Here is a 26,247-nt window from a genome sequence, read left to right on the forward strand (position 1 = left end):
AACTCAGCATCTTAAATTGTCAATCTACTAGCTAATATACTAGAATGAAATTTTGACTAGGTTCAACTCACCAGTAAAAGGGTCACTCTGCTTTCCATCCAGTTTAAGCATACAGAAGAACATACTTTTTTCCCAGGGTAATACGATAAAGAAGCTCATCATGGAGAAGAGAGTCTAGAAGATTTATCTTAAAAAAAGAAAAAAAAGGCATATCCTTGAAAAATATTAAATAAAACCTCTGGGAAATCTACATGCCTACACAGTGTGTGGTTTTGTTTCTCATAACTCAGAAGTAAAAGCCAGAGACAACAGGAAGATAAGTAATTTTAATAAAGACAGCTTTAGAAAGATCCCATTTCCTCAGCCTTGTTTGCAGCTGGTGCCCATCAGCAGAGCTCTATCGCAGCCAAAGGCAAGGAGTGTGCCAGCAGGAATCCAGCACTAAACTCAACGGAGATGAGGTAGAATGAACCTGAGTTGTGTTACATGGAGCTGAGCTTGTTTTTAGTGGCCCCACCTGTCTTTCCTACCAGCTCTCTGTTCACCAAAACCTTTGAGAAAACTACATCTCTACTCAAGAAACTAAACCAGATTTGATTAAAACCAAACAGGAACTCTGGAGTTATTGCAGGGTCTTGTTTACTTAACTCTGCTCCAAGCCAGGCTTTGTTAGCAGCACTCACCCAGCCTTCCTGGTGAATGCAAACCAAGAGCTGCTCTTGACAGGCACCGGGTGAAACCTGATCACAACCTGCTTGTGTCCCACCACATTCTGAATGCAACGTGGAATTTACAAGAGGCACATATAGAGTACAGACAAACTGTAAATTAGCTGCTCTCTGCCAGAAATTTCCACATCTCTAAGGTATGAGCAGCACCATGGCTCCTCTCTTAGCAGGAGGCAATCAACAGCCAGAGAGAAAATCCACAAAACACTTTAATCAATGGCATCAGGGCTAATCATTACTGCTGACTGCTTACTTTAAGTTTCTAAAGACAGGTGATATAATTTTCTGGAAAAGGCTGAGCATACAGGTGTTCAGAAAATGTGAATACATTTTTTAAATACATTCAAATATTTATAAATTTTAAATACATAAATGCAGTCCAACAACATTACACTTCTAGGACATAAAGTTTATAATAAAGTGTGACAAATACTTACAATGAAAACTCCTTCAGTTAAGATACTTATTTTTTATCAGCTTCTCTATTTTCTGTAAGAGCATATTAATCCTTGATTAATTTTCTTTCAATCATACCAAGTAATTACAACTTCCCTTTCAAAATTACTTTCCCATGACTATTTCAGTTGATTCAAGAAAAATTTTAGGTGTGCATTTTGGGGAAATATTTTTGCGCTTCTGATTATTCATAACAATGAAAAAAATTCCCAAATATCAGGATTAAAAAAAAAAAACCCACAAAAATTCCTTGTTCTACTGGCTCTAATACTCATAATTATTTATTATTGCAAACAGCAGCTTAAAAAGAAATTAATTTTTTTTATACCAGAGACAAAGACATATTATGCCTTACTTTTTTTTCAAATTTCAGTGTTGCATTAAAAAGTTTAAAAGTGCTAAGGCTCTGCTGGCAGAAATCTTGTTATATTCCTTTCATATGTAAGGACTCATAACCAAAGGAGTGCTGCTTCACATAAAGCAATAAAATGTGAAGGACCTCATTCTAATATTAATTTGCCATTGTATCAAAAATTAATTACTATGTAATTAGAATGACAGAAAATGCAAATGGGATTTCTGAACACTATCAACACCTGTCTGAAATGACATTTATTTGAAAATGCTGAAAAAACCAGAAATTCTCCTTCACAAACTATGTGGCATTGAATTTGTCAGCTCTCTATCAAAGCCTAGTGAAACCTCCGCTTCATACATAGGACATAAAACAGATCAAATCATGAATATGCAGCCTGACTAACACAGCTTTTTGCCCCAACTCCTGCTAAGTAAGCAAGGACATGCAAGAATGCCAGCACTCATGACCCCCTCTGTGCTTGGAAATTATCAGAAATATCTGCCACGGGGAACCACAGAGCTAATGAAAACAAAAATGAATTGAACCTCAAGGATAATGATAGCTCAATGTCTAATTATCTGAGATGAATTTTTGATGACACCTCCTCCGGCCAATTAGTTTGCCAGTCACCAAAGAGTGCTTTTGGCAAGGAGGGTTAAACAGAAGGCTGGAAAAATAACAAGAGAAAATAGGACTGCAAATGCCCCATTCTTTAGACACTTCTCTCTGTGGCAGAGGCAGGCTCTGTGGGAGACAAGGGAATTAAGACAGGTTTAAACCAAGGTGAGAGAGAAGAGGATCACCAGACTGGGAAGCCTCCTACAGCATCCAGGGGGAAACACTGTCTGAGGTGAGAGCTGCAGCCTCTCCTCATGACCCAGAGCATGAGTGCCACAGAGCTGCTGCTCCTGCTCTGCCCAAGGGCTGGGGACAATGCCCCAAGAGCCTGCTGCTCCTGGGTACACCTTGACTGGGAACTGTGCTCCCGGCACGGCCTCAGGGCTCTGTCCATCACAGGATGTCCATCCCTGTCCCACTACCCGTGACACTGCTCTCAGAAAAAGATAAAAGGAAATCGTTTTGGCTGCTGGTCAGCAATAAAATAAAAAGTAGCTATAAAACAGTAGAAACTAGACATATGAAAGACCTTGCACTTAGCATATATAAATCAGCATAGCTCCATTAAATTCCTCCTTAACAATCCCAAATGCCAGCACTAACATCAGTCAGAATCTAACTTGCACTGCCCTCCCAGGCATTCAGGACACCATGTGGCAATAGCATTAGTTCACTCTTAGAAACATTCTCCTAGTGCTGGAGAAATAGCTGGAAAAAAGTGAAAAGGCAACTGCTGGAAAAGACTGATAGAACTTTCACTTACTTGGATTTAGAAACCTGACTGGTGTAGAACAGCTCTTGTGCTCTAAAGAACACACCTCTGCAAACCATTACGCTTGTGTGGGAAGCTGGAAGAATGGGGAAAGACAGGCAAACAGGAAAAAAAAACCAGATATATTTTTCTTGACTTTTCTTCTTCCTTGTTGAATTTTACGAGTTTGCAACAAGCAAAGGCCAGGTTTTTGATCTAGAGCCAGATAGACAATCTTTTTAACCAGAGCCAGCATTCACCATAATGAAAAAATATCCAGCAGAACCTTGTATCTTGTCATTTTCAATAATCCTACCGTATCTTACCAGGATTATTTTTTCCTAGGCCATAAATTTGTTCTCACCCAGTAACCCACCACCCGCTGATCCCCACTATTTCTGAAGCCTGTCACAGACAGATTTAGTTACAATTTTTTTTTCCTTATTCCATGAAGCAGAAGTAGTATTTCCTACCTGCACAATGAATTTCTCATTCTTTCTGAGAAGCTACTGAGACATCTGGTAGCTCAGTGAGATGTGTATTTTAGACTTTTCTTTAGCAGATAAAAGCAGTGCAGCAGAGGAGATGAATATAGGAGATAAAGCTGAGAACGCACTAAAACAAGCCTAGAGAACACCTGAGTATAACCTGTTTCTCTGTGCTGGAGAACATAAACAAATCAGTTGTGTTAGACTTAGACTTACTTGACTTCAAATGAATTTCTGCAATATCATCTTACTTATATTGACATTTCAGAGTGTTTGAGATGCTATTCACATTTTGTGCACTAGACATAACCAGAGAGTTCACCTTCAATTCATGGAGCTGGTTATTCATTTGGGAAGCCAAGGTGAGCCAGGGTAGCCAGTGTCGCCTTAAGACCCTTAAAGCTTACTGAACAAGCACTGCAACACCAAAATAGCTCCAGAGACTGCCTCTTCTATTTGGAATTGGCTGAACTGACTGCAGCCACCACCTGTATCAGAAGAAATCAGTGTTGCTCTCTACTACGTATTTTTATCAGCCATCTTATGCCTCATAAGCTGGCCATTTATTTTGACCCTATAATATCAAATAATACAAAAATTTAGGTTGGAAGAGGCTCCGAAGGCCAACATCTTCCTCAAAGCAGAACTAACTTCAGTGTTAGATTGCTCAGGACTTAGTGCAGGTGAGATAAGAACAGCTCCAAGCATGGTGGTTGAACAGTCTGACAAGGCTCTGTCCCAGGTTTGACCACCCTCATTATAAAAAACCAAATTTTTCTTATGGCCATCCTTAAGAAATAAGCTAGTGACAGCAAGACCTTAAAAAGAAAAACAAACCATGTCAAAAGTTTTGAATAATTTCGTGATATATGTAAAGGCTCTGTTTGTAAGTGGTGTCAGTAGAATGACTTCAGGGTTAGTTTATGTTTGCCCGGCTGGAACTGAGCACAAACACAATAATTGTGGCAAGTTCACGCTCAAGTGTTCATTGAACAGCACTAATGTGTGGTCACCATTCTCCCATTCTCAGCTGGGCCATCCCACACTTCTCTTCAATGCAGTTGCAACTCAAAATATTCTTGTTACAGTTTCACCAAGATTCTACTGCTCAGTTTTCCACATTTTAGAAATTATTTTCCCTCTTCCGGACGTGGGCGTATGCTAGGTTTCCTCAGGCAGCAGGCAACAACTGGATACCATTGATATGTTTATAATCTAACCTTACACCAACAAGAAAAAGCAAATGAACTATTTGAAAAAGCAGTTATTTGATACAACTTGATTCAGTTGTGTTTATTTCCAAAGAATGCCTTGAGTAGGGTTGATCCAAACCAGTGACAAGCCCTGCTTTCTGCTGTATACCCAATCTAAGGCTAAATTAACAAACTCTTTCAGTTTGTAATCAGGTTATAAAAATAAAGTGTGTCAAACAGAAACCAACCTGTTTGTTTTGTAGAGTAATGTATGTGCTGTATCCAGACCTTAATTAGATCACATAGTAAGAGACTTTTATAGATGGATTTTTACAGACACTTTTCCAGACATGCTGCGCTCTTGATATTCCTCCCCCAAGCCCCAATCCACACCTTGCTAAATAACTTTTATAGATCTCATTAAACAGGCTGGTGATTCAGTAGTAATCCTATTAAAGCAACAGTACCTGGCACTGGCATTCTTACTACAGCATCCCTCTTTCTTTCAAGTAGGATTCCATAAAAAGAGCTGCTGGTAAGATCTCAGAGCATTTTTATCTTGCATAATCTGATGACATCTTAAAACACCACACCTAGTTCTGTGTGAGCTGGATTATCACAGCACAGCACCAAAGAAGACCCATTAGCTCTCCTGCCAGGAGCACTGTGGCGGCAGCAGCAGCGTGGCTCTGCACCAAGGTAGTTACGTGCCTTTCTGCTACACTCCTCCTTCTTCTGGAACGAGGAGAGAGCAAGCATTACTCATCACAGACACCCCCTGAGATCTTTTATGTCTAATACCGTCGAAAGACAAGATAAACCTCCATCATTGAAATGTTGCCTAGAATTTAATAGGAATCTATAAAAATTACCCTCCAAAATAGAAGAATTCAATTGAGAATGTTTTATTTAATTTTATTCTAGTATTATTAAATTTAAGGAACTATTCCATAGAAGGCATACAGGCCCATAAACGTTGATAACAGAGCTCCTGTTATTGGAATTGAGGCCACAATTCCCTAAGATGACTCAGAAATCTCAGAGACTGGTTATGATATTCTATTTAACTCTGCAGGCATTTTCCGTGAAGAATGAAATGTTGAAAAGACCTCAGAAATTATTACAAAAAGCTGTTCATGCAGGATTACCACTTTTCTAAGAACTCCCTTCAGTTGCAAATATACCTCTCACATAAGAGTTTATGTCTGCTGAATACTCCACTGGCATTATCCAGGTCATACTGGGACTCGTGGAAGAAGAGAGGTGGTTGCTGTCAGTTAGTCCTGCACTGGCCTTCCATCAACATGGAACCTTGGGAATGCACATGGCAAATCTGATCCTATTTCCAAGATGTTAGTGCACTTCTCACAAGAGGATTTTTCTGAGCACTGTAATCAATACAAACTTACGTGCCAAATTTTATTCTCTGTTATATATGGGTTGTTTTAATGTTTATGTGTGTAATTTTCTTACTATTCTAATGGAATAATTTCAGTGCTACGAGCGACTGAAGGTTTCCCTTCATGCTTCCAGCAACATCTTTAAATATGTTGAAGTCATCATCTTGCTTATCCCTGTAATAAGTTTTTTCCTGCATCGATCCTATCAGTAACTTTTATGCCAGAAGTTAAAATCGTTTGAATAAAATAAATTATCCTCACCCAAAACTACTTCCATATTTATAAAGGAAATCTTGCAATTCTAATTCAGAAATACTTGTTTTACTGTGGCTGAAACAACAGTGTATTTCTTCACTACCTTTCTGGATATAGCTGATAGATACTGCAATCTAGAAATGATTTGGCATTAGGAAAACAAAGTTGAACAGATGATTTGTGGCATTAGCCACCCTGAAATAACCTATTCCCTAATCTTGAGTAAAGAAATAAATATGTTTAGAAAAATACAAATCTCCTGCAAAGTCCAATGTTAATCCAAATTTACAGTTAGCAACTAACATTAGAGGGTGGTCTACAACAACCCCAAGATCATGAAACTTCTCCATTACAGTTCTATGAGAAAGCTCCAGCCAACCCAGGGTTAAGCACTGTGGCAGCAAAACACTTCCTATCTGGGCAATCAGTGCCACTAAAATAACAATTCCTCTTATTTCCACCCTGCTTATAGGGAACCAGCAGGCCTTTCACTCATTATTATTTATTTCTTTGATCTTCCTCCCCTTGAATCTTCCTGCACTTCCTTTTACAAGCTCTCCAGTTCTTTGGCAAAGGTGTTCATATCAACACCATCTGGCTGCAGGCAAGGAAACATTGCTCCATGCTTCCCTGAAGACAAGCCTGCTGTGCTAGCCATAAGCCACTGATATGATTTCTAGCTCAGCACTTCACAACAGCTCTACTCCAACACCATCACTTACATTTCCTCACAGAAGTGGAGGAGGAAAAAAAACCTAAGCCCTTCACAGGCTCTATCATGGTAGGGAACGTGCGTCTCACATTTTATGAACACCAAATTCTAGGCTCAATAATGTGTTACTACCATGAGCTCTGCCTGCCAAGCCACTGCTCTGTTTCTGATAAGCAGGCAGCAATACGATCCAAGGACAAACTACAGGTCTTCTCAGCTGCATTTTCAGTACTGCTTTTTGCACAACGGAACCATCATGGGAAAGGCTGTGCATCTCAGGAAGGTTGCTGACAAACCTTGTCCGTTGTTACTGTGTTCTACCAAAATATTTAGCTAGCTGAGTAATAATAACTTCTATTTATCATATCCACAACTGGCGAGCAATTCCTGCTTTACAGCTGTAGATTTATGACAAAGTAATATTAGAAGCAGTATTCTTAAACCAGAGCCTGTACTTTTTTAGTTGACTTCCACAAGCACATATTTGTGTGTCTAAATACTGTGGGCAGGGCTGCCCTGACAAATTAAAGTTAAGGAAATTGTATGTATATATATCTCTTAGTTCTTGGAACTGAAATCATATTAGCACTGCATGCAATCCTAAATGGAAACTCACTGTGAGCCTTTTGAGTGCAGCTCTTTCTTCAGCTGGCTACCTTTGGCAATGCAGCTCCAGTTTATATTCAGGAACTACCCTTCATTAAGCTTCTTTCACTAATTAACCAAACTATTACATTGGCTGATGTGTCATAACCTGTTCAAGTCATGCTCAGCTGCATCCAGTGATGCACTCAGCAAACCCACACATACAGAGGCAAATATACAAGAACTTGTCTGGTCTCAGGAGCGCAAAGCATCCAAGGCTGAAGCCTGGAGAACACATGCCCAATCCAGGCGTGTTTCCATTCCAGAGACTGCACAGGGTGTGTTTCTGCATTCAGCCCCTTAGCCTGAGACTGCTGACTGGGATATTTGGGTGAATGCTGTGAATGAAATGCATTTCCATCAGAAGAAGATATTTGTTAAGAAAACAAACAAAATATTACAGAGATAACTTGCAATATACCTGCTGGATGTGCATCTTGAGGACTATATTTTTTAAAGAAAAACAATAAATTCAGGGTTTTGCTCCTCTATAGCAAATTGTACATGACACAGGAGCACGCTGCTCTTGGGCACTAGGCTTGGTGTTATTCCAGTCAATGAATTTTGCGGAGCAAAAGTCAGCTCAGGATTCAAAATTAATCTCCTGCTCCACTCAAATATATCCATAAACATTCCTCTGCCTGTACATATGTAGTAGTAAGCAAAGTAGGACAGAGAATTCCAGACCAGTTTAAAACCTAACTACATAAGCTGGGTTCCTGAAATCTGATAACCACTAGAAATGCCAATAAACTTCCTCAAACTTAGAATTTTCAAATAAATTGTGTTTAAATTTGCCATTTGTATTCTTCTAGAAGCTAGAAACCTGATACTATACATGCTTTATAATCATCCTGAAGAAATACAGACCTGTGCTGAAGACGTGTGAGCCAGTGTATCCTAAATTAAAAAAAATAAAACCAAACATAAAAAAGATCCACATCAATAACTCTGAAGACAGATATTACCTTATTACATTGGACAGAATCAAGCACAACAGACTCCTATAAAATGCTATAAAAATATACTGTTTATTGCAAGCCTAGTCATTGACAGTGAATTTGAATGCCAGCTATGCATAGGTCATATCAATACTCTATAATGTCTTGTTTTACACTAGATTTCTGTGAAGTTTCAAGCTTCTTACTAATTCTTTAAGCATAAAAACACCAGCAGGCACCAAATTAAATTATCAGGCAGCAGGTTTAAAACAAACAAAAGGAAGTACTTTTTCACACAATGCATAATTTAATTGTTGAATTCCTTGCCACAGGATGTTGTGTGTGCCAAAGTCACAGGCCAGTTAAAAAAAAAAAAAAAAAAAACACAACAAAAAACAAAAAAAACCCCCACATAATTTAGAGAACAGATTTTCACCAAGGCCTATTATATAAATAAAGCAAATATTATTTTCAGCTCTGGAATTGCCAAATCCACAGAATACAGGAATTTGGAAGAGTAAATAGGGAGAAGAGTCATTCCACTCTTTATTTGGCTTGCTCCACGACCCCTGCCAAAAAAAACCCCAAAACTTCTCTTAGAGGGTACCATTGGAGGAAGAGGTTATTGGCCCAGCTGGACTTTGGCTAACCTCATGTGGCAAGAAAAAAATATTTCCCTGTATCATCTTCTTGAGGTAACACTTCTGACAACATCTAGCAAAAGTTTCTAAACTGGCTTTTCTCACTGCTTTTTTGTGTCTCTATTATAAGGCAAATGCATCCCAATTTGCAACTGTACAGTCTGTTCTTTTCAGATCAGACAGCATTTGGATAATCATAGCTTGTTAAAAATATTTGTTTATTGTTTCTGCCTCCATTTAGCTATAAGCAGGGTGTATATACACTCTGGCCACAAGAGCACAAATGCTTGTCCCCCGCAGCTCGTTATTACTCTGATATTGAGCTGCAGGACACACGCTGATATAATGCCAGGGATGGGGCTGCGGTGCTTCCAGCCCTTGCATGTGAATGAGCACCATTCTGTGCTGCAGGCACCACACAACCACTGCCACCGAGATGGGATTCACTCCCATCCAGAGAAGAGTTTCTCTGATATCAAGAAAATATATTGATAAGAAAGCACACAAATAACACCTACCAATGCAATATACCCATTTTCCGTGTTATCATGCAGATTATTTCCCTCCTCCAAAGAAGCTCTCCACATGCCTACATTAGATGTCACATTTACTGTGGCAATTGGGAGTTCAGGACATGATTGGCTCTCAGCTCACTAGTAATTTTTGCAGCACCAGATGCTGCCATAATTCTTTTTCATAGCATCACCTCTCCCATTTTATCTGCAAAGATGACTGTCAAATTTATCTTCTGTTTAGATCATCAGCAAGAGAAATCAGATGCTTTCTGAAAAAAAGCCACCTTTTTGAGCTAAGTGAAGCTTGAACATGTTTTAAGCTTGCTTGTTTTATTTTTGTAGCAGAAAACTACGAGTACACACATGTGCTTTATCAAATCATGAAGCAGCATAAGTCAAATTCTTTTCATTTTGTCAAGTTTTTATTTTTTTGACAGAATTTTCAAAGTTAGTAATGCTAAACTGCTATGTGGAAGCTCTCCTTTAGAATTAATTCAAAGTAAACCAAATGTGTTTTAATTTACTTCCATTTTTAACCTAAAGAAAAGCCACTTTAATTTTGAATGAGGGCTGGGAGAAGGAACTGATGTCATTTAAGCAATCCACATTTAATTCCAATGGATTAAGTTTCAGTTTAACTTTCCTAATACACACATATCAAGAGGTCATAGTTGCTTTTGAAAAAGTAATGAACTTTAATAGGTACATTGGGTAACAGTAGATTTCTCCCCAGATTGTTTTTCCAGAAATAATCTATGCTACAAAATACATTTAATCTGCTACTGAAACAGAAAACTGGTGTACTAGTTTATAGCCTTCTAGTCAGACAGGTACTTCAAAATAATGCAACAGTTTATCAAAACGTATCATTTAATTTTTAAATAACAAAATGTTGGTGGAAAAAAGTGGGAAGAAGTTAATTAGAACCAGGAAGGTCTGAATGGAAGAAACTCTTCCTACAAATGTTGATTAAAAGCCAGAGGATTTTTTGAGAAAACTGTTGCTAACTCTACTGCCTTTATCAGCATTATGTATTGTGTGATTCACAGCCACAAAGAACCTCTAGCTGAACAAACATTTGAACAAGTTATTTGTTTCTGAAACAGTTTCCAAGTTACATTACAGTAGGAAAATATATCTACTGTATAAGGTTGAGTAAAGCGTCTTCACTTATTTTCACATTTAATTAAGTTATCTATTAGTGTTCTGAAACACCCTAAAATATTGGCACTTCAGGGGCTGATAGGGTTGCTAGGTGTTCCTGTTTGCAGATGAGAAGGAATTCTACTTCTAAGAGAAGATCAAATCCCTACACAGTGGTGATATACTACAGAAAATCCACTAGGGATGAAATAAAAAGAGATTACGTAAATAAATATGTAATATTTCATGTGTTTAAAAGCTAACACAAGAAAAACCTAGGTTAGGAAGAGCACGCTATGAGGAAAAATGAACCACAGTAGTTCAACCAAGCCCAAACAAGACTGTTTTAGATGGTTTATCCCCAGTCTGCTGCTTTGTTCAGGTCTCTAGCATATGGGATTAGAAACCAACCAAGCTGGGTGTAATTTAGTTCTGATTAATTTGCCCAAGCCATGCAAACCTTCCAGTGAAAATTTTGCCTGCATTTAAAACACTGATTCACTTAAATATTTCACTGGTTCAGTGATTTTTCTTTTGCGAGGAGCTTAAAGTGCTACAACTGCTGACTGATACAATTGGGATTTAGATTGTTTTTGGTCAAACCAAGAAAATCACATAAATACAGCTTTAGCTACATTTCTGTCCACAGTGAATAAATGTATTCTTCATTCACTCTTCTCAGCACAGTTAAGAAGAGAATATTACAGGTTTTAAAAACTTGCCAATGAATGATGGTGTCTACATTCCCAGTGGAAAATCATCATCTAGTCCACATGTTGCAAACTATGGGCATTTTTAAAGCCAGATGGACTTCCTGTGATTTAAAAGAGTAGAAGTCTCTCAAGAGGCTGTAACTCATTCAAAGACACACTCAGGGTATTATTTGAACTTTTCTAAAACCGTAAATAAGAAAATTAATGGAGAGTTGAAATTAAAAACAAAAAACAAAAAACAAAAACAAAAAAAACCCCAACAAACCACAAAACCAAACTTCAAGGAAGAGCACTGTATGCAAACATGCAAAGTAACACATCAACAAGTTGATGAGATTCTGATTAGCAGTCAGAGATGAGGCACCATCACACAAATCTAATGGAAGTTCACAGACTGGAGACAATTCCATCAGCTCCTGAGCTCAAGGAGAAATTGTCCGGTCTGTCAGCTGCTATAGCACTGTACCTCAAGAAACTAAACAGCCTCAGGTTGTCTCTCCTGGACTTGTCTGTGTCAGTGGTGATACACTTGGAAGATCAGAGGTAAATCAGTTCACTGTAGGTGGCATAAAGTAAAGATAAATAAAATTCATTGGAGCCAGTAAGCCAAACAAATCTGAAATATGGTGAAATCTGAAAGGAGTTTAGTTAAAATGTAGCAAAAATAAGACCCTCCTATTCTTCTGGATTTGTTCAATGTTTTGCCTTCCCTAATGGTATTATTACCTCATTTCTGCCAGCCTGCTGATCCAGCTAAAGTCTACATCCCCAGCACTGCAGTTTTGAGCAATAACAACAGCAAGAGGAGCATCTGTACAAGGGAGTTTGTGTTTCTGTATGTGTGCATACAACCAAGATCCTAAGGATAGACAAAAGGGTATTTTTAGTTGGTTATCTTAGTAAGAACAAAATGGGAAGAGAAGAGTTTTCCCACTTACCTGCAATCTTCAGGGTCTGTAATTGCTTGTCAGCTCCTGTGCATGTGACCTCCTTAGTAAGGTTCTGGTTTACAACAATGTCCCAATACTGTCAGTGTCAGACATTCCAGCTGATTTTTAGGGGTCCTATGAATGTCAGCCTCTCAGGGAGGGATCTGAGAGAAAGAAAAATCCTCACATACTTATAGGACAATCCTACAGAAAATATTCAATACGAGGGTAAAATCCTTAAGCTACTTTCTGTACTTAAGTGGGCAGTTACAGCACAGCGTTCTCACGTTGTTAAATGTAGAGTCTGCAATGTTTTACAGTGTACACATATTTTAGTCATGTTTTATATGTATGTTATTATTATAGATTAAACTCTGCATGTGAATTTGGCATCCATTAAACAAACAGAACATTAAAGAGGCTGGAACCCACTGGTCTTTGGGGAAACATCTCTTTATGACACTCCTCTGCAAATGGCCAACTATTGCATTATGGAGCCTTTCTTGAATACCTGCCAGTGACACTGGATCCTGTAATGGGTTTGTAATGAGGCTAAAATCAACACCTCTAAAGTAAATGGGGAGAAGACAAAGGAACTGGGACATGGTGAGAGGAAATAGAGTGAGGACAATGTCATTTAGAAGGTCAGAAGACTGTGCTGTCACAGTGAATAGCAAAAACAAACCCCCATGCCGAACTACTGAGAAGGGCCTTGGGAAGGAGAAGAACTAGAGCATCAGGAATGCAGAGGAAGCACAGTCTGCCCTCCCATTCAGAGCTTGCTTTCTGAAGAATAGCTCTCAGAAAAGGTTAGGAGGAGAAAAATTGTTTACATTATTGTTATGATGATTATTATGGTTTACCTATTTCACAGTCACACTCTTCAAATTAGAAAAGACAACTTCTAAGAAGAAAGAACTTTTCAGCAAATCCAAGTTCAAGGATGGCTGTTAAACATACTTTTCAGAAGCAGTCTTGTTGCTATAAGAGAGTTTTCAGCTAATGTTGTATCAGTCTGTTAGAATTTGCACAAAACCAAACTTTTCATTATTAAGAATCTTCTTCTCCAGCTGCTTTCTATTGCACCTGAGGTTATGATCTTCTGTTCCCATCCTTATGCTCAGGCGATTGTATAGAGGAGAGGGTAAAGTTTTCATGCCGCAAGAGAGGTAAATATCTTCCCACAGGAAATACCAATTTTTTTCCAAGAATCATAAACTAGAACTAGGTTTAAAAGCAGGATTAAGACACAAATATGTACAGTGGTGGTCAACAAAGTCACTGGAGACAAAGCCATGGAGAAATCATAATGGAAAGAAATCTTGTATACCAACAAAAAATCATTGCACAGGAATGTAGGGGTGCTAGTGCAGGGAAGAAAAGGAATTTGAAAAAGAACAGAGTTTTTAAAGTCTTGTTTCCACTTGTGCCACTGTTTTTCTGGATGGCTGTTTGCAAGTTCTTTAACCCCTCTCCACTTCTCTAGCCCCTGGTGTGCAGAGCGGAGACTATACTGACTGCCCTGGCATTGCACTGGGATCTGCGCAATACCACATTTAAGCACTTCCTTCTAACTCCAGCTTTTCTTATACCATCATTCCCTACAAAAAGTCACCTCAAACAGTTTTATTTGGAAAAAAAAAAAGCTATGCTTTCAAGTGATTACATTTATAATTTTAATAATGTAAGAGGTTTACAGTAAGATGCCATGCAACCAAGAATTCATTATTTTCCTTTCAGATTTTAATAAAAGTACAGTATGAATTATTTAAACTACACAAAATTTGTCAAGATAAATTAATTTACTACATGTTGTGATCCAGTATATTCTGGCTCTAATTGTGTTTGCTGCTTACTGAGTATAGTAATTCAGAAAGCCCAAGAATATATTTTCACAGTTATTAAAAACAAGAACATGACAGTGTTGTATCATTTTCCACATTTTTTTTCTCAGACATTTTCTTTACTTATTTTTTGATAAAATTTGAAGTTAGGTTATTGCTTTAAAACAAACAACTCATGAAACAAATAGTGAAAACAATGAAAGATTATGGGGATTTCTCATATACCTCTTCTAATACAACTCTAGTCAGCATTATGCAGGAATAATCCCAGGATGAGCAGCTTTCAGAAGCTGCTGCAAGAAAAGAGTGAGATTTAATTTGGTGCTATTTAATTCTTATTAGAAAGGAAAAACAGGGTCCCAGGGAAGTCAGTAAAATGTTTGCCTCTGGCATGAGTGAAAGACTCAATCCATTGCCAAACACAGCTGTTGATGCCATGTGAGATACCCTGGGGGATTTCACGCAGCTTCCGCTGGGAGTGCTTGAGTTTCCTGCAGGTCTGCTGTACCTGCAGCCTAACAGGGCATCCTTAGATCACTGGGACACCTCAAATATCTCTAAGCACTACTTTTAGATCACTGAACTGAACCCAGGATGCCTCCATTGGACACCCCAGCCTGATGCTGGCCTTACACAGATACTGTTGTTCATGTCTGCCAACAGCCCCAGCCTAACAGATCTGACAGCATTCCTAACAAAAAATACACATAAGTTATAGATCTTTATATACAAATATTTTTAGAAAATATGCCCATTTAAAAAGATTCATCCTTTCCATTCAGCTATGCTGCCAAGTGTACCAAAGAATCCCTATTATATAGGCAAAAATCATGCAAATCTACTTTCCAAAACACTTTGCAGCATAAATTTCTCGCAAGATTAGGTTACAGAAAGCAAGATGCTCTTTTGGAAGTTCTGTACCTTCCTAAGAATAATACTTTCTTCTAAAGAGAGTAACAATCAAAAATTCTTATGAAGTCTTATCTCATTGTGAGCTTGAGGGGAGATGTGCTTGTCCACTTTTACTGGAGTAGGATCCTCTTTCAGATTTCTCACATTTTAATGGAAACTGAGTTCTATGCATGTCTGGAAACTGGACCAAATTTACTTTCTGGTTTGTGCTAGAAATGTTGCCTGTATTGAAATTACTGGGGAAATTCATCAAGAAAATAATCTCATTGTCAGGAAGGAAGCTCAGTTTAGGAAGAATGGTGTAACAGTCTTCCAAAGTCAACTAACACTTGCTATCCAGAACAATGACATTTGAAACTGCCACAGTGTTAAAAAACTAGAATCATTTAAAAAAAAAAAAAATAGAAGCTCAAGTGTATTATCAGATTTTTCACAAGAAGTTGAGAATAATACTTGTAGCACATATTATCTTAATATTAAGACAAAATTTAAGCACTGCTTGTTGTAACAAGTCTATAAATAGAATAGTCATAAAGAATTTTCTGAATTGTTCATAAGGCATTAGCTTATATTTGCTTACAGGCCACACAGTTCAGAAGGACTTATTGAGGTACAATTAGAAATTTCACCACTTTGGCAGAAAATCACAGCATTTCAGCTTTTAAAGCAGCACACACTAATTTAAGGAAACTGGGTCAGGCTCTCTGCTCATTGCTGTACCACCACCTCCCCTCCTCTCACCACCAAGCTGAAGAGGCCACTCCATCCTTACTGGGCAGTAGAGCACTGTGTTCCCCTTGTCCCTGAGACCAAATCCAGCAGCAGAGACCCTCATCCAATGTAAATGCCATGTGCAGACGCAGCACCCCTGAACATCCTTGCTGAGCTCTCACAGAGCTTGCTGATGGCTGATGGAAAAGTGACTGGGCTGGTACAAACACAAAGACATTCCTTGCATCTCAACACTCAAGACAGACCCTAAAAATGTACACACCAATTTCCAGGTTTAAAGGAGAGGTCCTGGGGTTTTCATCAGTAATAAATACAGCCAGAAAGGAGGGAGGGATATTGCTACACACAAACAAGGTATTTCATACTGAATTAAAGGTTGGCCATAGCAAGCTCACATGTCAAACTGCCAGGAAAGGGAAGGATGAACAAAAGAAAGTGTGATTCAGAACAAATCAACTTTCTCCAATATACTGGGATCCCACAGAGGGGTGAGCACTGAAATTACTACATTTCCTTGCACAGATGCAAAGAAAAGGTACGTCAGGAAGAACTTGCACTATGACAACAAAAAATAACTTTCAACATTTATTTATTTTGGAGAATCCCCAAGTTCTGCTCCTGGACTAGGAAACAGTGGCCCCAGTACATATTGGTTTGTGAGAGGAAAGAGAGAAGAGAATACCATATCAAATTGATACTTCAGGGAGATTTGAGGGAGAATGAACACATATTTGGAATTGGGCCAGGACACTGGGGCTTCTATGCCCTGCCCTACAAAAAGACCCATTGGATTGTTAATAACCATAAGCAATCAGGCCCTTCATTTTATATCTCATCAGCAAGACTACACTACATATTCATTTAAATCACATTTGCTTTTAAGTTCTCTCAGCTTCTATTGCTGGTGGGTTTAATTCTGTCTTAACAATAAAGTGCATTCCTTTACTTTTTGTTCACTGAAAATCTGTGACTGACTCATCCAGAACTACACTGATGAAATCGTAAATGAAGAAATCCTGCACTGACAGAAAAAAAAAGATCAAGCATTTTAATGTGTTCTCAAGTTTTCTAATGCTAAAAACCCTATTCTCTTCAGTGTCTTGGTAAGCTGTGACAAACATTTTCAGTTTGAGGTGTTGCTCAATCTTCTGTCTCAGTTCTTATAATAGACATGGTATTAAACTAACAGTAAAACCTGCATTTAATTAAGTGCTTCAGGAGAGAACGGTCTTCTAATCTAGCAAGATAAAAACAAGGTGCAAGTATTTTTAACAGAAAATGTAAATCAGGAAGCAGCCTGGAAAAAGCAGCCCAGTTGTGAGTGCCTTAGGGTTCAAATTTGTTTATTTTTTCTATAGTCCCTATTTCATCAGCAGAGTTGTACTGAAAATGCAAATCTTCAGAAGTGCCTGAAGATTAATTTCATGGTACTCAGAAGCCTTCCTGTTTTGGCCTTTCTTCAGAAACACATCCATTACATCGTCCAACTCTTACCAAGTAATATTTTCCAAGAGGACATCAATAAGCCCCTTTGCCTTGTGTGTTTCCACTGTTCTGGGAAGGAAACCTGCATTTTCAAGTATTCAGCTTGAATAACAACCTTCAGAGAGCCTTCTACAAACATTCTGTAAAGCTCTAGTTTTCAAGACATCTCTAGTTAGATATATTAAAACTTCTTGGTGCTTTTTGCAAAGAGCACACACATAGTTCTTGCAGCGTAGCTGACAGAGAGAAACACGCGAAGTCACACAGTTTGATCAAGGTACCAGCAAATCACAAGCTTGATTTAAAAGTCTTGGTGTCATCCAAGTAAAACCTAGGCTCCTTGATCACATAATATTAAATACACACCAAAAGAAATGGTTTAGTGAACACTGCCTTTGAAATAATGTTCCTGCTCTTTACAGTCCTGCACATTCCTTAAGTGGTGCATGTTTATTCATCTCGTTTGATAATACAGCAAGTCTCCTGGCCATGCTATACTTTCCAAAGTTTAGGTCTGTCACCTTCCTGTTAGCTCTGGAATCAGAATGAAGCATGCAGTGGCCAGCAAGACTAAATAGCTGAGCAGTGCCACTTTAAAAGCTGAATCTATAAAGCTAATATCAGGAGACAGAACTTAGCTTTCCTGGTTTAAAAAAGTATTTGACAAGTTTCTAATTATAAATTTATTTACATGCAGTTAAGTAATATTAGCGGTTTCATCCATCCTGCCCCAATCCCTATCAAATCAGTAGGACTATAATAAGGTTAGAGAGATAGGGTGATAGGTTTTAGAGCTGAAGAACACAGTTAGACTCTTCTGCAAGAGACACAAGCCTAACCCACACAACCACGATTTCCTCTACCATTATGGGGTATATCTATATATGAATGGCCAAGAAACCCACAATCCTGCAAAGCAAAGCGTATGATCAGCAGTGGGACTGACCCAGGACAGCTGTCTCTCTTCTATTCATCTCAAAATTAAGTGGGAAAGTCCATTTAATGTGGCAAACTACACCAGTTTAGCAAAGGACACAACTAAAAGGAGACTCCAAAGGCAAGCCAAAGCTGGGCAAGCACCCTGTCAGGTCAGCACCACTGGAAGCACAAAGCCTTGGGACAAAAATATTATAAGAATATTCTTATGCAGTTCTTTACACATCACTACCTTCCTCTGAGTATAAGTTGTACGCTGCTGAGCACATCCAGCTTTTGCATGATTATGTAAGTTAAACAACCCTATGTGAATGCAGGACAGGACACAAACCACCTGGAACTGGTGGGTATTGCAAGTACACACCAAGCTGCCACAGTTGAGCAGTAGATCACTAAAACTGCGCGCTGCAAGAGACCCTTTACTTTTATCTACACTAATTAAAGGCAGAAGAAAGTGATACTTTCTGTTTCTGTAGACACAAGCACTCCTAGCACATCCCAAGCAAAGGAAAATAACAGGTATCCAAACCAGCTTCAAAACTGACGTATAATGTACTGTAACACAAAACTTTCTGATTGCATCTAAGTGGGCAAGGATTGCAAATTATCTGAAGCAACAACTTCACTCCTGTTATCACCATTCTCAGCTATTTATACTTACACTGATTGTTATCCTGTACTCGTTGCCAAGAAGCATTTTGAGAGCCCTTTAGCCACCATTCCTCATCTATTCAAGAGCTAGGTCAGATTCTGAATATAAATAAACAACCGCTTTGTGCCTTAACATGAAAGAGAAATCAGTCATCTGTATATGATCTGTGTTAAGGAAAAATGTAATTTTTCCCTTTGACAATGTGTGTATGGTTGTTAAGCTATCTTGATTGCCAAGAGAAATTTGCTTTCCACATGGGCTTCTATATCTTAAAATGTCACTGCTTTTACCCCTCCCCTTCCTTTTTTTATTCCTTTTTCAACTGATTTAAAAATTAAGTTGATTCTCTTCTAAGTAGAAAAAAAATAAACCCAGATTCCTGAAAATTAAAAGTCTGGCACAATCCTATACTAAGAGGCCATTTTATCTTGTCTTCTCTGGAAAGATAGTTTGCAAATTCTGGCAAAGTTCCCATTTCCAGTAATAAAAGTCCCCAAGGACTTCTGGTACCTAAGACCTCCTCTTCCTGGATCCTGACCACATTGCTGTGATTAAGCTGTCTAGTACAGAAAGTACTTTGCTATTTGTATTTATTACTGCAAGAGAAAAAGAGCACAGAAGATATTTGTATATTAAAGGCTGGATAAAATTGTCACTGGTGTACCTGAAGTGACTCTGTGAACTGCAATATAAGTTCAAAGGCCTTTATGCTTCCTACATTCTGTGTTATTACTCTGATCTGAGAAGCATTTGGTATAGTACATGCAGTACAGGCTTTGCCTGCTCAGCACAGCAGTGGGATAAGGCAGATTATACAGAGCACAGAAATCAGTCAGATACTGTAATCATCCCTACATAAGAGTGTCTGCACACAATCGCCTCTGTGCAAACCACCTTGAAACAGCATTTGTTACACATAAGTGTAAGGTCTGAAGCCTTATCTTGCTTAATCTGTGCCTCACAGTGAATAATTTCTCATGCACATTCTCCCCATCCCATTACCAACCAGTACTGTGTGCACAGCTCCCTGCCCCTGGAAGGAGGAGGCTTTCCCAGTGACATCTAACCTTTGCGTTCCAGCCATGAAGAGGGCTGACTTCCCTGTGGCTGCAACCCACTCCAGTAAAATCATTACGCCAAACTGCTTCATCTTGCACAGCCTTGGGGAATAAAGGGTATGTGAAGAATTGCCTGCTTGGAACCCTTCTGAGCACCAAGCACTTTTGCAGATGGGGAGAGCTGACTGTTCCAAGTCCTTGGGACACTGCCCTTTCTTTAAACCACAACTCTACTCACTAACAATATAATCTTCCTTTTAGCAAGGGGTATGCTAATACAAAGCCACTTTGTCAGCACGCTGGTGACACTACAATTGAAGTGTATATCAACCCAATCATTCGTAAATCAATGTGTATATTCTTCTTAAGCTCTAATGTCACGTTATCAATGCACTCTTTATTTTGCAGTTATTGATACTAAATTCCAACATGATTACAAAATCACATTTTTCACTTTATTGCATTTTGAATGTTGAAGGCTTTTCCCCTTTATTAAATTACACTATATTACAAGAGTCTGAGAATCTTCTGATGCATGACCAAGTACATAGTTCCATCTGTTTTGTTTTTCTCATTCATGACATAGATGATTTTGTTTTAACCAGTACATGTATTTCACTTTAATTCCACTTTATGTCTGTCAGGTTACATCATTTGTGATGTGTGGATACTCTACTGTGGAGCTTTGCAAAACGATTTAAGTTTAAAGTAAAACCAGCTTTCTGCATAGCTCAGGTGTTCGGAAATGAGATATGGCTACTTAAGTTACCAGTTTAAATCGAACAGATGGCACAAAGCCATATCAAGCCTGGCAAGACCAGGCTGGCTAAAAATCACTCCTGTTTGAAGGCTTCCTGGTAGCCTATATAAAATGAACAAATTTCCTAGCTGTTCCTTAGAAATGCAGGTGTTTACACAGTCAAAGCTGCTAGCACAATTGGTGGATTGTCAGCAGTCTTAGCCGAAATTCCAGGTGTCTGACTTTGAACTCAAACACTGCACAGTAGACCAGGAGAAACTCTGCTCCATGTCTCAGAGTTACAAGTGCAAGTTAATTGTTCGTGTTAGAGAACTAAAAAGGCTGTGTAAGGAGAGCAAAACCCCATGGCATAGGGTGCTGTACAAGACTCATAGGTGTCTAAAGCAGGGAGAATTAAAAGCTAACTGAAACTTAATCTAGGAGCCCAATCATCTTCACACCACTTTCAGGAGACACCCATGGAGGAAGAGTCAGGTTGCAGTAGGCTGAACATCCTCCTAGAAATATCAGCCTCTCTCTATGAAACATCCAGGGAGTGAGCATTTATACAGGTCAAAATAATGGACAGTCACTGAGCTTACCTGTTTTACAAACAAGCCTCCTAACCTCAAGTTTTCCATATTAAAAAAGAAAAAGCCAAACAGAAAACAGGCATTAAAATTTTTCAAATATGCCTCCCTATCATGTGAGATGAATCTAAAGTTTCAGAGCTATGGAAAGTCATTGACCCAGACTGCTGTACTGCTTCTGGTGACCACATTACTCATTGGTGTGACACACTTTGATTCAAAAGCTGCCACATAGTAAAATAATAAAACTGCAAAAAATCCAGGAAAACTTACTAGAAACATCATGTGAATATAGTTTTCTAAATTTCACTTATTTCCTTGTGGACATTCCACAATATTAAAAACTGGTTGTTAGGTTCTGTAAATAAGATATAATCATGCTAATGTTGATTAGGGACTTCTGATATTTTCCACACAACCAGCACCTCCAGCAGCACACTAGATGGGGAACTAAACAACCACTGGTGTGCATGGACATCAGGGAGAAGATGCTTCATTAGTCACTAACCCTACCTCACCACAGAACAGCAGGTAATCCATGGGCTTCGGTTAATGACTTATTATTTACAGCATGCAAGCTCAACATACAGGCTAAGAATTATTAGGCTTGTTTTGTTTTCAGGAAAAAGCCAAACAGACCAAACACAAAGCCAAAACCCTTCTGGGTTTCTGTCTTAGGGCTTAAAAGGACATCATTGTAACAAAGAGTCAGGGCAGTTTCTTGTCTGCAACAGAGGTTGATTGGGTAGGAAAGCAGACAAGAATAAATCACCTCCATACACAAAAAGCTACCTTCAATTATTTGCGGGATCTAAACTGAAGCAGTGAAATTCTCATTTCTTCTCCTTTCCTGCTCAGGTGAATGTTTTTACTTACATGACACTTTGAGGAATTCCCTTTCAACAGCAGGCACCTTCCATTTGTAATGCTGCAGCTACACATGTATGTGTCTGAGTGCACATGTAAAGCTACTATTTTTCAGTAATGCTGAAGGTAGAAATTGATATAATCATTCTTCTTTCCCTCTAGAGCACTATTAAAGAGCAACATACCTCTACACCTCTTCAAAGAGGGCAATTCTGTAGCTGAAGGGCAATAAGGACATCCCACAGCAGCAGAGGGAATCAGTGCATGGCAGAGGCTGGATTCATGTGCACCTCTGGTTCAGAGAATAAATTCTAAAACCATAAGTGTGTGAGCTCTGAAGTTTACAGTGCAATACCCTTTCTCCCAGTTTAAGCTACATTTAGATTAAAGCAATTTAGCTTGAGATGGGATTTCTCAGTAGGACAGGAACAAAAATTAAATATACCTATGCCCCCCATTCCCTTTCTGCTTTCAGCATTTTTGCACTCCTCACTAGAGGAGACACTACTGTCTCTACAGCACAGCAACTCTTCACATTCTCAGTTCAGCTGGGCACAGTCATGCAAGAATCAAGTATTAAAATGAATTACTTAGGACATTACAGACTACATATAACAATATCCAAGGGTCTTAATGCTTTAATGTTTAACACATTCCCTCCCCACAGAAGAAAAGATGAATAACATTGTTTAGAGCCCTGCACAAAGATGAACATTGCATCAAAATCAGTATGGGCTGGGTGGTTTTTTTACCAGTATAACAAAGAGTAGAACTTGTTCCATTAGCCCTGAGAAAGGTCATTTTCACAAGTACTTGCTCAGAGATTGTGCTTCCCAGGCATCCTCATTGCAATTTGCTTTGCTAAAGTCATCAGAGGTTGTTAAAACTTGAGTACAGGGTGAAGAAAACAACAAAAGCCAATTTGCTTTAAAGACAATTCTCTAACAGAAATATAATTTTTTTGTTTGGGGTTTTATGCAACTCTGTTTAATATTTTTCAGCTATCATATGCGTGAGCAACATAAATTCAGCACCAGGGTTATTACCCAGCAGATACAGGTGGGTTGCTTTCCTAAAGCAACCATTTCCCAGCCTGTTACTCCTTCCTGTAACTCTATAAATAATTAAGATAAATAATATGCCTGTTTCACAGCCACAACTCACTCTTATCAAGTGGCAGCTAGAAAGGCCTCCACATCTTACTGAGCAGCAGATCATGTGCTACAAACCAGACTGCTTTGATTTTGGCTCAAATATAGTAACATAAAGTGGCATACACTAAAATTGTAGGTCTTAGGTACCTCCACTTGTAAGCTAGTTTTACAGCTGTAAATTAAAGGGATTTAAAGGCTTTTTACACAGATGCTAATAAATTCCATTCACAAAATCATTTTTCCTCTCTCTCCTTTGCAGAACTTTCCCATGTGCTTTCACACGATACACCTGTTCTCATTATACGTACCTTTGTTCTGTGATAAAGCATTCCTTCATCACAGAATAATTAAATGTCACATTTCTCTCATTCCTCTTGGCTAATCAGTAAATCCCTTATAGCAACAAGCCAAATTGCAGCAAATGGATGTAAGCACTGTAAGGCACATTTCAGTATTCTGAACAATACCTGACCACAACAAATTAAGAAATTTCCTTTCAGTATGAATTTGCATATGCAAAATATGAAACACCATATCTGTAACAAGTATAAGCTTTTCCTAATTGCGCAATGTTTATGATCCATGAGGTGCAACAAAACCAGTTAAAAACACACATTTGAAGCACTGTTAGGAATGGTTATACAAATTGGTTTGTGACTGAAGCACAGTCTTAAGAACAACAAATGATGAAAACTTCCATCAGCTGAGGATGTTGGCTCCTGCTCTATTGCATAAGGCCCATATAGCAGGATGAATTCCTGCATGAGTAAATGGCAAATGCGTAGAAATGATTGGCAGAATGAACACTTTGTTTTCCAAAAAAATAACTCCTCGTTCTCTATTGGAATATTTCTCTCAAGCACAGCTCAAGGTAGCAATAAGCTCCTGTCTCCCCTTTAGAAAAGTATTATTCAGGTTTCAGAATGATCTCTTTTGATGGTCCTGTGGGTTTAACTGGGAAAATGACAACTGCAGTCTGATCTGTGGGGTAAGGAGGGCACCATCACAGCAGAGCTGTCCCCAGGGCTTCTGTGCTGGGAATATATCTGCACATGTCCTTCAAGGGATTTCACTGGAGTATTTTAACACACAGACTGAGCTGTGCAGTCCTTGGTGGTTGTAAGAAGATTGAGAAGGGGTTTGGCCAACTGGCCCCTACACAAACAGAAGATACATTCTAAAAAATAGGCCTGTAGATACAGAGGGGATCCTATGGATTAGTTTGGGTTATTTGTGTTACCTACACTGGATTACATTCCCTTTAACAGAGAAGAGTGTGCAGAGATCAACCAACCCCTAAATTAGGCTGATCTCTAGGTTTGGGATTGTGAATATACGGTTCTCCCATGTTCAGCTGACCTCTGGTTCTTCACCATGTCTGTTTTGGCTGCTGTGCTGAACATGTGCAACATCAGAGTGCTGTATAAAAAGAAAAAACAAACCTCAAAGCTATAGAGAGGAAATTAATCTTTAGGCAGCCTGTCCAGTTTATAGGGTCACTGTATGCACCAGACATTTCTGCCAGTGCATCCCCCAATTGGGGCAGAACACATCTCTGCAGCCAGCTGAGCTGCCTCGGCCCCACAGTCACCTCCACAGCAGGAGCGGGGAACACGGGCAGGTTTGTGTTACTACTGAGCCCAGCTTAGACAAGCAAGCCACAAGTGGTGTCTGGTGTCGTCACTGCTTGCTAAGGGCACGTGCAACCTTTGCATGGAGGTGAAGCAGAACCTTTGCAGACACAACCCCATCAAGAGCAGGAGATAAAAGGACATGTTGTAAATACAGATCTCGTTTTTTGAAATAGGTAGAGTAATGCATTCACACTTGAGCAGGCACATGAAAGACAACAGCAGTGCACAGACATTTTCCAAGTCCTCTGCACAGGAGTTTGCCCAGAGAAGATAAATGTATTTGCATAAGCAGTTTTAATCTGCGGTGTTTTAATTGTTGGATGCAGTATTTCAGAGGCACAAACTGTTTCAGGAGTTCTAAGCACAAAACACCCTCACACCCTGTGTGCCACTTGTAATCAGTGGGGTTACAGTGGCATAGGAGAGATCAGAAATGCAGACAGAACATATTTTCTAAGTCTCATTAAGTGAGAAAAAATTCTGAAGGCAAGGAAGAACAGCCTTTTCCAAAAGTGCAAGAAAAAAGGAAAGCAATGGGTGCAGTTTCAATCACACGTTTATAAATGCAAACATCCTCACATTATCTTTATTGCCAACTAAATGACGAGTGTTACACAGTAGTAAGACCTATATTTGCTGGAACAGGAAATCAGTAAAACAGTTTTCTGTCAGACATTGCATCTGCTAGTGCCTCAGGACACTCAGACTGACTAATGCTGGTAAGGCTGATGTGTGACAATCATAGGCAAATTACATTTTTTTTCTGGCTGGTTTATTTTGCTTAAGTTGTGTTAAGTGCATAAGTAAATAGCTTAAATGTTTTCTATCCAAGCAAATAGAGAAGTTATCCTAAAAAATGAAAAAGACTGACAGCAATGGATTTCTCTAACTGGTGGGTTTGTCTCCATGGAAGCTTGCATTTTAATTGCCACTGAGTGGTACAATTATGTCATGTGGCTCTATATATTCATATATATTTACCTCTGCCTTTGAAAACTACTGAGAAATCTGAGCAAACCTCCCTTAACTAAAAAAATTGAAAATCCTAGGAAGAAATATAATTGCTTTGGGAAATTATTCCTAACCCTTAAATTTTAACCATTCTCATTACTTTAATTAATTGTGGTTTGGGAGAGCAGATGTCTTGAGAGAGTGGTA

Source organism: Corvus kubaryi, unplaced genomic scaffold (genome assembly GCF_017639235.1).
Source record: "Corvus kubaryi isolate FWS band 111438036 unplaced genomic scaffold, C.kubaryi_AGA036_p1.0 37397, whole genome shotgun sequence".
Lineage (NCBI taxonomy): Eukaryota > Metazoa > Chordata > Aves > Passeriformes > Corvidae > Corvus > Corvus kubaryi.